The sequence below is a fragment of the Nanorana parkeri genome, unplaced genomic scaffold, assembly GCF_000935625.1.
Source record: "Nanorana parkeri isolate BGI_ZX_2015 unplaced genomic scaffold, ASM93562v1 scaffold65, whole genome shotgun sequence".
NCBI classification, from domain to species: Eukaryota; Metazoa; Chordata; class Amphibia; order Anura; family Dicroglossidae; genus Nanorana; species Nanorana parkeri.
This window is the reverse complement of record NW_017306333.1, coordinates 1437346-1447703: the sequence shown is the minus strand read 5'-3', so window position 1 is coordinate 1447703 and position 10358 is coordinate 1437346. Positions and strand designations below refer to the sequence as shown.

The following is a 10358-nucleotide window of genomic DNA, read 5'->3' as shown; positions in this document are numbered from 1 at the left end:
GCTATTAGCAACCTGGAACCTTTTGGCCACCCCCGTCGCCCTCCATGCACCTGTGCCGCTTCCCCAATGAGATGCCGACCAGAGGAAACCACCTCATGTCGCCCAGAAGGGACCCTGCGTGGTCCCGAAACGTTGGCTTTTTGACATTCGATAAAAAGTGCTTTACTACTTGCACATATCATCGAGTGATGCTGACTTCTATTATGGACTGTATTTGACAGTCCATAATAGAAGTCACACCATTCGTGTTGTCACTTCAAGCACCAACCTCTTATCCAAGGTCTGTACGCTGTATGGAGTGCAGGTGATTTCATATTATTGAGTGTTTATTGGCATTCTGGCAAAGTATCATTAATTAGCAAATGATCAACCTCTTACCAACCAGCTCACACATACAGTGTATATGGCGGCAAGACGGTGGGCTTTACCACTAGGCCGCCACATATATGCGTTCACTGTTCTGAGCTGGGAGCGCACTCAATGCCCATTCCAAGCACAGTGACCGTGCTGCCATCAACAGCTAACAGTCACTGTTTATGATGGGAAGCCAGGAATGGGCACCTGATCATGTGATTTACTGTCACAGAGATCACATGATCCAGAGCCTGTCCCTGCCTCCCAATGTAAATATAGTTTTAAAGCGCCTGTGCCAAGGGATTACTAGGGCAAGGGAGATGTATTTGAAGAAAAGCTGAGGCTTTAGGTTCACCACACACGTTACAATCTGTAGAATCAACTTTACATTTACCAAAACTATGTAATACAAGGACCTACCTAAACTATCCATATTTTATATCCAATCAAGCAGGCATTTACACTAAATTGTAGGTCAATCTAAATGAGTTTGAACACTCAAATTGTAATGTGTGTTGCGATCTGTAGCATCACTTTAACCTCTATTAGTGCATCCAAAACGAGAAAAAAAAAGTTTTGGCTTCAGATATACTGTTCTGCTTTTACCAAAAACGCCCTTACCCGTTATTTAAGATTTAAAAGGGAAACCCACTAGGACATCACGGGGGAAGATGAGAGCTGCAGCGAGCCCCACCCCTCGAAGCGAAAGGGTTAAGCTTCCCGACACTCCTGAGCGCGCCTCACATTCCCCTCGCTCTCTGCCTATGTGGCGCGCACCGGGCGCGCGCACAGTAAGGGACGGGTCACCTCTCCACAGCAGAGCCGCGGGGACGCGCACGGGCAAAGCGAGACGCGGTGACGTCACGGGGAGAGAGCTGGAGCCTCACCCAGGTTGGGCTGGTGGCGCTGTGTGTCCCGAGCGGAGGAGGACAAGCGGGAGGCGGCGGGGATCCCAGGCAGCGCCCGGGGCCCATTCAGGAGAGGGAGGACAGCAGGGGTGAGTGGACCGAAAGATGCCTTCACACGTCTACGGGCGAAAGAGGCCCGCCGGGTGGTTTTGGGCACAGGCTGTGGAGAATGGAGGGGCTGGGCCCAGGCACTGCACTACAGAGGCCGGCTGCTGCCTGCTGGGGAGATGCTCTCATGACTGGCTTCCAAGTGAACTCTTTGTGGGCGCAGAGAGCAGCGCCTGTGTGTGATGACACAATAGGTAGACATGACAGGGGATGTGGACATGGAGGGGATGGGCACTCGTGGAAGTCATAGCAGTGTTTGTCATGGCACTGCTTTCAATATATATGTGTGCCTTGTGCCAGCACCTATTGCTTGCTGTCCTGTCATTTGCGATGAGCCTTAGTGACAGGGAGCACTTCTCCACTCATCAGCTGCTAGTGGAACAATGTCCTTTTATTCTGCTGATTTATACACAGATACCATACATCTGTATTAGCATGTGAAAATAAAGCTGAGCGTGTCAACTTTTAGGGCTGGGATGGCAAACCAGAAACAATAACCAGGGCTAATTATGGGATCTGAAGTCCACCCCCCCCCAAAGTTACTGTATTGTAAGATGACTTCTGATGCAGGCAGTGGGTGACCCTAAGCACTGATTGGCTTATGCAGCCATAGCTTGACACTGGACTGCTCGATTAACTGCTTCAGTGCCTGTGTCTCTTACTGCATCTGTTGGTATGCAGACAGTGGCAGATACAAAATCTAGTCGACAAGCAACTTTGACTATAGGCTGAATTCACAAAGCTCACACTCTGGGATAAGGATCTTTATTTCTTTTAGGAAAGGGGACCAATCTTTTTAGCAAAGTCCAATTAGAACATGGCATGTTCATCAATAAATTATCTCAGTGGGTGTCCCTGTTGGAAGGATGTCAAGCAGAAGGCTGCCATCAGTAAATCGAAGGAGCCGGACGGTAATTCTTAGCGGATCAGTCACTGCAGCCAATCGGCTGCAGTTTCTGTTTGGGTCTTCTGACAGCGGCAGCAGATTCATCCATCCGTGCTGTTTAGTGTGGATGGAGGAATCCATTAGATTGATTTGCACATGACCAGCTTTACAGTGGGTGCCCTTGCCGGCACAACAAAAGTCGATAACTGGATCAACTTTTGTCAAAGGAGCTGGGCTGAAAATTGCCGGCCAAGTGGTGACTGCTGCCAGGCAGCCACATTCTGACGTTAGCGGTTGACGGCTGTCACAATGCAATAGCCTGATGGGTTAGAATCGTCCATGCATGCTGTTTAGCTAGGCTGAACAATATACATTTATTTGTGTATGGCCAGCTTTACAGTCACATGGCTAAAATAAAGATCCTTATCCTTGTGTTTAAAGCTTTATGAATTGGGCCTTTTTTTGGCTTACTTGTCAGAAGTCCTGAAAAGTGTAGAACATGTTTAAATCATATTACACAGTGATGCATTCAATGTTGTAGATCTGTTCAGTGTATCAAAGGAAATTGTGGATAAGACTTGTCTTTCATTGATTTTATTATTATACAGGATTTATATAGCGCCAACAGTCTGCACAGCGCTTTACAATATAAGGAAGACTTTACTATACAATTCAAAACAAGATGGTAAGGGGGCTCTGCCTGGGAGAGCTTACATTCTAAAAGGGAGGGGCAAGTGATACATAAGGAGGTAGCTGTGTGGGGATGAATTGTTTGAGAACGTGATGGTTCACTGGTTAGGTTGAGGTGGAATAGGCTTCCCTGATGAGATGAGTTTTTAGGGCTCGCCTAAAGCAGGGGTCTCAAACCTCCGGCCCTCCAGCTGTGGTGGAACTACAGATCCCATGAGGCATTGCAAGATTCTCACAGCCACAGACATAACTCCCAAAGAGAGATGCATCATGGGATTTGTAGTTTCACCACAGCTGGAGGGCCGGAGGTTTGAGACCCCTGGCCTAAAGGCAGTCAGAGTGGGACTTAGTCAGACTGGTTGGGGTAAAGAGTTCCAGAGGACAGAATAGTCTCTAGAGAAGTCCTGTAGGCGAGCATGGGAGGAGTTGACAAGAGAGCTAGCGAGCAGGAGGTCTTGGGAAGAGCAGTGGGGACGGTTAGGGTGATACTTTCAGACCAGGTTGGAGATGTAGCCGGGGGCAGAGTTGTGGATGGCTTTGTAAGTGGTTGTTAATATTTAGAATTTTATCCTTTGGGCAATTGGAAGCCAGTGCAGGGATTAAAAAGTACCGAATGCACTCAGGCTGTTGCGACCAATAACACATCAACGTGTTTTGCATTTTTGTTGTTGTTGTTAAATAACGTTGAAGGATATAGGTATTTTTACAGTAGAGTCTATATACTGTTTAATAGAAATGAGCGCCACCTAAACTCTGCACAGGAAGAGGTTTCTGTGCTAAATACATCCTCCCCTCTGTGGCCTGCAACGGGAAGGAAGAGACTGTGCACTGGAAAGATATTCACATTCTGGTGATTTGTACTGAAAGCTCTAATGCTTGTGAAATGTCAGCATTTTTTTCTTTATTTAGCCATTCTCACTATAAGTTTCTGCAGTTGTTGTACCTCGACTGTGTTTGCACATTGCCTTAGCAGTTGGAGCTGGTAAGAAATCACTTGATAAGACTAGTTTGCAAACATAGGAGGGAAGGCAGTCAGTAACAGTATTGTAGATAGATATATCTCTGGCTTCCATTTCTGTTTGTTTTATGAGGCAATGTGTTTAGTTGTGTTAGCTATTTTCTAAAGTAAACCTGTCGTAAGTGCAGTATACAGGCTGTCATTGCCTTCTGAATATGGTCCTCGACTGGCTGCTATTCTGATCCACCTGCTTCAGTTCTTTCTGAGTCACTGATGTGGAACAAATATGCAGATAAGGAAAGTCAGGTCAGTGACTCAAAAGCCTGCATTTACAAAGTCGCAGATGTTGTTTTACAAGAGTCCATTATTTTATCTCATAATGTTCACATAAATTTTTTTTTTTTTTTTCGAAAATAAGTATTGCATTTGTGTGGAAGCCATGTTTTTCTGCAAATGAGCATTACACTCATTGGACTGTTAGCCCCATGCTATTTGCTGGGTAGCAGCATCTGCAGGCACCTACAGGCATTAGAAAGGTGCCTGATCCAGCTTATGATGTCTTAGTTTTGTGGACTTTTAGCTGAACTCCAGAGAAACTACTAAATACATGGATGAAATGCATATAAGAGAGCTATTTTACCTGCCAAAGGGTTTGAATTTCTGGCCAACCAGTCCTGAGATTTACACAGCTCTGACACACTACGCAGCCCTGTCTGGCAGGAGAGGATACTTGATTTTTCTCTGCTGCAGTAAAGTAACAATCAGGACCTGTACACACCATGGTGTTGTGCTACATGCACGGTAATGTGTGTTTAGCGCACACCATCACACGGTGCTCCTAACATGCGGTACTGCGCACAAGGTAGAGTCTGGCACTTCTACAGACTCCCCCAGTGGCTGTGCATTGCAAAACCATACACTTTTTTTTTTTTCACCACAGTACACAATATTGCTTTTTTTCAATGCATGGCCAATTGAGGAGGGGTGCGGGCTGCAGTGCATTGGGGTGCAATTTAACGCTATAGTGTGAATGGGCCCTTACAGGTCTTGACTTTCCCGCAGCTTGTGACTGGACAGTGCAAGGAGAAGCAGCAGACTGATGAGCTCATTACTCTGCTCTCTCCTATTAATAAGCTCCTTGCACTGCAGCATAACTGATGTGAAGCATCTGTGCACTGGTGAAAAAATGCTGCAAGTGCTTTATAGCCTGCCTTGTGGCAAACCTATTCAAAATGCACAGCCTTCCTTATTGCAGTGCATGTTAACATGCGTTTAATAGCACAGCAGAAAGGTCTGAACAGACCCTAAAGTGAAACTTCAGTTTTGATGAAGAAAGAGCTTTGCCTCTAGGTGAACTGTGTACAAAGTAATGATTTTAAAGAACCGTGTTACAATTTTTTTTACCTTTTTTGTGTTGTGGAGATCTTAAAGCAGAAGTAAACGCAGCAAGCATCTGTTGGAAAGAAAACGTCAGAAATTGCACTGTCTAGTTTGCAGGCTTTACTTTCGTCGCCGTGAGACTCATAGACAGCAAGGGCATCGTGAGAACATTTGCTTATGTGGAATGGCATCCCGGTGAGGTGATTGGATTCTAGCACTGTTCAGATGCTGGGAATGTGGTAGGCAGCGTGCATGCGCTAGTCCACGTCAGGGGAAAGAGAGGAAACAAAAAACAGGACAATGTTTTATTTGGATGCCCTGAAAGCTATCGGTGGACAGTAATTTATGGGCACTTTGAGAAAGTTTACCTGGTGAGGTCAATTCTGCTTTAATGTCAGACTTTTTAGTATGTTTATCAAACAGACTACTGGGTGCCAGGATCTGCTTTCATTGTCACCCCTGATGGTGTTGGGTTGTAATTAGAAAAACAGCAGTTCCTCTGTTTTTATTCTACAGGATTCTTTGAAAGGATCTATCTCACCAGAAATCACATTCCTATCGCATTGAGTTCCTTGAGGGCTCCCTCACACCACCTGCGTTTTGGCTGCGCTTTTTTGCGTTGTCATGGGTGGCTATATCTTCATATCTTCTGTATTCTGGCCCCTAGAGAAAAATGAGTTTACCTTGCAGTGCAGGGGTTAACTTTTTACATACCTGGGGGAAAAAACTGGTCTGAGAGGAATACAGCAGTTGTAAATGAAAAGGAATGGTAATATTGAATGCGAGTTTACAAAATGGCTTGTAGCAATTACAAATGTTATGCCCATTTAGCATTGTCCATCTACATCCAGATCCCCCTCCACTATTCTTAATGTCACATATTTTTGTATAATGTCCTTTAACTTCTAAATATTTTGTCCTATAACAGAAACTTAAAGTAAATGGAAACCCTGTCAATTAACATTTTTCCTAACCTTTGATCTGTTAGATATAATTGAAAACATTTTGTTATTTAATAAGTTCTAATAGAAACCTGTTGATGCAGTGCAGTCTGGTGAATTCTTATTGTTCTCTCATGCTCTATTGTTAGGAAGTATGTTGGAACTACAGATTATCGCCTCTGTTGTGGAGATGGGGAGATTTTCTGTAGTTCTAACACTCTCCTTTGGTAGGGTGACAAAGCTGCTCTTCAATATAGGGAGTGAGGGTTCATCCTAGGAGGGAAGTATGATACTTGCAGGATCTTCAGATGAAGCAAAAGAGAAAAATGCTGAAAATGTAAACTAATGCAGCCACCATATGTAAGAACTGGTAAGCTGCAATATATGAAATTTATATTACATTTTTGGTCTTTGGCTTAGATACTCTTTAAATGAGTAGATTGCTGATCTGAAATTAGCCTGCAGGATAGGAGTTCAGACTTAACTGGCTGCAGGCTTGTTGCATGACTCACTGGACAGTGAAGCCAGGAGGAAGATGACTGAATTGGAGCCTGCAGCTCCTATATTTGTGTCTTCACATGTTCCCTTTAAAGGAAACCTGTCATTAAAGGAATATGGGGGTTCCATTTTCTATTATCCTTCTTAAAATGCTAGTTAAGTAAGAGTTATGCTGACCCACTGGCTTAAGTACTTTGAGTTACTGACCCAAAAGCCATTTACAATTCAGACCTTATTATCTGCATACTTATTCAGGAATTATGGATCAAGTATTGAAGCAAAGGGTCAGAATGACAGCCAGACAACTAGGGTATCCAGGAGAGGTCAGCAGGCAATGAATGTATGTGGTTTTCATGTAAGGTTTCCTTTAACCTCTTGCCGTCCGCCCGTAGTAAAAAAACGGACGGACGGCACTGCTACATCTGCGGGTTGCCGTCTCCAGACGGCAATTTTTTTCTGCTCGCGCGCGCCCCCTAGCGGGCACGCACGGGCAGAAAAGACCCGCTAAATGCACACACCCGTTACCGGGTGTTTCACATATAGGCGATCGGCGGGTCCATAGCCCGCCGGTCGCCTATATGTGCTCATTCGCGGCACCCGCGAACGAGCACATCACTTCACATCACGTGTGTTACATCACTTCCGCATTCACCTGTCAGTCATCTGGAGAGAGAAGAAGCTGATAAAGCAGATCTCTGCTTTATCAGCTTCTTTTGGGGTCCATAGGTGATATTAGGGGTCCTAGAGACCCCTAATATCTCCATAAAGAGGACCTGTCAGTGTGCCTTTGCTATTATATAGGGGGTTGTTATCCCCCTATATAATAGCAATAACAATAAGTGCAAAAAAAAAATATAAATAAAAAAAAAGAAAAGTAACACATAAAAAAATAAAATAAAATAAAAGCCACATATAAAAAAAGGGGAAAAAACCCCCCCAAAATGTTTAACTCCCCCACCCCCACGTTTACGCGCCTATAAACGTAAATACGCGTCCGGTGCCCCAGCGCGCAAAAATTACAATTGCGCTACACATGTTACATATCGCCGCGAACGTCGCAGTGAGAGCAATCATTTTAGGGCCATCAATCACTGATAACACTAAACTGATGAGCGGTAACAGCTTTTAAAGCGTCGCCTAGGGCCAATTTTGGGTATTATCGTTTTTTGAGGTTTCGCGCGCGCACGCAATTTTAAGGCTTGACATGTTTAGTGTCTTTTTACCCGACGTGACCCCATCTTTTATATTTTACCAAAAAATTGGGTAATAATAAATGTTTTATCATTTAATATAGGGGAAACTTTTTTTTTTTTTAAATTTCGGTAAATTTTCCTTTAATATAGTAAAAAAATAAAACCCCCAGTGGTGAATAAATACCACCAAAAGAAAGCTCTATCTGTCCCCAAAAAAGGGTATAAAATTCATTTCAGTACAGCGCTGCATGACGGAATAAATGTCAGTCAAAGTACCGCAGCGCTGAATACTGAAAAATGGCCTGGATGGGAAGGGGGTTTAACACCGCGGATGTCAACTGGTTAAAGGATTTGTGCACTATCCATTGCTGCCGCTTCCTCACTCTGCTGTGCGAGATGAATATAGGTTATACTTGCCTGTAATCTGCTCTAACAAGATATTTGCTGTGTGACCTGCCTGCCACCACACAAGCCTGTCTTTGGAAATCTTCCCAGTCCTGCAGAAAAACGTAATCTAATGAATACATGGTATATGTGTCAGTGTATGGTTAGAGCTTAAATAAAGTATATTACCTTGGTTTAAAGAGACCCTGTCGCCAGACTACTTATTTCAACAAAAACATTCCCATATAGTTACATGTACATTTTATCATACTTATACATGATCTTTACCTGTAAAATCCTCGCTTGTGTACACATCAAATAGCCCTGAGATGTTTGCTGGGTACCGCCATCTTGGAGGTGATGGTCAACAGCCCCAGCAGACTCAGAGTTGTCACTCTAGTAGCAATCTGTCATATTCCCCTTCACTCCTCCCCTGGCTGCTGCATAAAAGGTTATAATGATGTACAATGAGGAAGGGAGCTATGCTAGGAAATAGACACATTTTACAGCAAGATCAAAGGCACATTACAAGTGAACCCAAAAAAATAATGGAAAGAAAAACGCTACAAGTAAGAATTTAAAATAATGTATTTTTTATTGCTTTTACTTGCAATATTTTAAGTTGGTGACAGGGTTTCTTTTATTTGAAACACCCTCACCTGATGTGTGCTTGTACCACGGATTAAAAAATCACTTTCTGATGGAGAAAAGTTTTCATATGTGTAGCAGGGAAAATATTAATCGATTGCACAGGGCAGTTAAAATGTCTTTTTAGGATATGTAGGCTGTAAAACCTGACTGGTGCAAGGAAGATCTTTGAGTTTGCTACAGTTTTTTAGTGCAGGTTAAAATATGCAAAGTACCATCCAAATGGTTGTTGTGGGCACTGCAGACATATAAATATTGGTACTTGGCAGGTCTTATAGACCTGGACCAAATGCCTTCTGAACATTCCGGGACTGCTCATACTGTCGTGCTGCATTAGCGGACTTGTGTTAACACGTGTTACAATAAGGCAGCCTCTTCATTTGAATAGGCTGCCTAATGCAACCAAAAAGTGTAGATACACCTATAGACTATCTGCACATTTTCTATGGTCAGATGGAAAAAGTGCAACAGATTCCTCCATCTACACTGCAGTGCGTGGATGGAGCAATCTCCCACTGGGCCAAGCTTTAGTATCTTGCTAGTCGGCCTCGCTGGCTCTCAAAATACCTGAACAATGCCTGCATCCAATCAGAGTGTTCGGGTATTTTGACAGCCAGCGGGGCCGACTAGCAAGATACTGAAGCTTGGCCCAGCGGGAGAGTCCTCCATCCACAAAGTTTAGCGTAGATGGAGGAATCTGTTGCACTTTTTCCATCTGACCATAGAAAAGCTGCAGGTAATCTATAGGTGTATGGCCAGCTTAGGGTATGGAGCTGTACCAATTAGTAATATTACTAATGTGTGAACGAAGCCTAATTGTGCACTTGGTGGGCCTCAAGATGAGTGTTGCAGTCATGGTTTCAGTGCTGTCCCAAATACATGGGTCCTGGATGCCCTTCTGCAGCCAGTGCCCATCTTAACATAGCTTAAGAAGGCTTTATAGTCCATTATCAGTGATTTTTTTACATTTTTTTTTATGTTTACATTCAGTTACCTTCAAGTAAATTTTCATCTTTATATTTTTTTTAATGTTTTTACACTTTCTTGTACCATATTTTTGGTGTTGGATAGACCTCTTGTAGATTTGTTAATACAGTGAGTGTTGTTATTTGATGTAAACCTCCCTGCTTAACAGCTGTTGAGATACAAAATATTTTATATTGGAGAAGACTTTAGTGGGTTTCTGTAATTCAATATTGCACAGGATGTTTGTACTTCATTAGGTTACACAACTCTGGCAGAGACTGAGCAAAATATTTTTTTATGCTTTTGTGCCCCATGTTAAAATATTCGATTATTCATTGTGTGTCAAAGATCTTATTATCATACTCAAATGCTGGGTTCTTAATTTCCTTGATAGAAACACCCTTTCCTTCCCTATAACATTACTTTTTTTTTTTTTTTTTTTTT

General features: G+C 43.2%; 1 protein-coding gene across 1 annotated transcript in view; it reads left to right on the top strand.

Moving 5' to 3' along the window:
• Positions 1 to 1125: 1125 nt before the first annotated feature.
• The window catches only part of RAP1B (RAP1B, member of RAS oncogene family), a 74889-nt gene continuing 65656 nt past the window's right edge, over positions 1126 to 10358 (top strand). Inside the window, exon 1 of the mRNA XM_018576364.1 lies at positions 1126 to 1351. The gene's annotated coding sequence lies outside the window, so the exon portion shown is untranslated. The remainder of the gene's footprint in view (positions 1352 to 10358) is intronic.